General features: G+C 36.0%; 1 pseudogene; it reads left to right on the forward strand.

The window, feature by feature from the left end:
- Positions 1-892: 892 nt before the first annotated feature.
- The window catches only part of LOC136796222 (protein singed-like), a 5665-nt pseudogene continuing 4911 nt past the window's right edge, over positions 893-1646 (forward strand).

Genomic DNA, 1646 nt, shown 5'->3' on the forward strand with positions numbered 1-1646 from the left:
TTGGGTGAAACAATTTTGATAAAACTCGTTATGTCAAGTAAAAATAGGGGGTCAGCTAGGTGTTACCCTCATCTTACAGGGCTCTAATGATCAAGTTTCAAAACAAAGTACCTTTCTTTTAAAAATGATAAGTGATCTCTCATTGCTAATGGTTTTAAACAATGGAGAAATATTGTAAGAATTGTATAATCAACCATAGGCGAAAATGTTTTTTACCCGACCGATCAAGATGGGATATCAGAATTGGCCTAGAGCCTATTCCACAGTACACGCCTTTTTTAAACTGTTGTGTTATAGGAAGGAAGTTGATAATCATTATTCCTGCCTCATGAAATCCTTAAATATGAATTTTCAAAGCATCAGAAAAATAAAATAACAGCGATCAAAATTTTGAAGTACTTTAAATTTTGTTCATTTGAAACTATAAACCATCTCTATTGTTAATAATAACAAATAGTGAATATAAAATATGATATTTAACTAAAGGTGATCAATACCTACTTATCAATAGATGACAGTATATTTCTAATGTTATCTTAATGAGTCGAGTTTTAAATTATTAGGAATCCATCGTTTTCTAAGGAGCATGGATATCAAATGTGGATTGCAGGTTTGAGCCAGGGTGGTTGCCATAGATTCAATAGAGTTATAGGAATATATGATGTCCCATTGGAGAGAATTAAGGTCAGGCTGAAGGGATTCATTAGTGAAGGTTTAAATTGCGGTATGAAACTATTTTGGACGTAAAGGATTTCACGGGTAGGTCGTATGTAATTAGAATCAGATCATGTGATGAAGGAAATGGAACGGGATGTTGAGAAGAAGACAGGATTTTGATGGGGGAGTCACAAATGTAAAGGTCTACTAACCAGGTGTCGGAAAATTGGGTGTGATGGGTGCGAGAATAAGGAACAAGATGAAGGTTAAAGGAAAAGAGCAGGTCAGTTAGGAAGTGTTTTTCAGGAGATTGTGAGAGCATATTCACGTTAAAATCTCCGGCGACAATAATATTGGTGTAGTGGGAAACCAGATTGACGAGGGAGGATTCAAAGAAGTTGTCGAATGGTAACCGCAAATAGCAGAGGAGAGATAATAGAGGAAATTTTCATGAACAAGTATTCCATGTGAGCCAAGTCATGAGAAGGAGACTGTAGGAGGATTTTGGCCTTAAGACTTTCATGGATATATAATCCGACACTACCTCCCGTGCGATCAGATCTGTCGTGGCGTAGGAACGAGTAATTTGGTTGGGAAATCTGAAAAGAAGGGTTAAAAGGTTTTAGCTAGGTTTCAGATACTGCTATAATGTAATAAAATTTTTCAAGAAAATATTTCTGAAATTCATCGTAGTGTACAATAAGGGATTATGCATTGATGTGACAGGAATTAAGGATATTAGTCATGACTGAACAGTTAGGAAGAACTTCGGGAAAAAGAAGCGTGGATGGGAATAGGATATAACATTTTTTAAATCTAATATTAAAGCCATTCTATTCCTTACCTATATCTATGATGCTCCACTCCGATCCACCTATTTCCCTGACCTTTGGAAAATGTCTATAATAAAAATCTTTCCCAAACCCTCCAAGCCACTTGAATATCCATCTTCCTACCGTCATATTTCACTCCTGCCCATTATGGGCACA

This window comes from Halyomorpha halys, unplaced genomic scaffold, assembly GCF_000696795.3.
Source record: "Halyomorpha halys isolate HHAL.00 unplaced genomic scaffold, Hhal_1.1 Scaffold2655.1, whole genome shotgun sequence".
In the NCBI taxonomy this organism is placed as follows: Eukaryota; Metazoa; Arthropoda; class Insecta; order Hemiptera; family Pentatomidae; genus Halyomorpha; species Halyomorpha halys.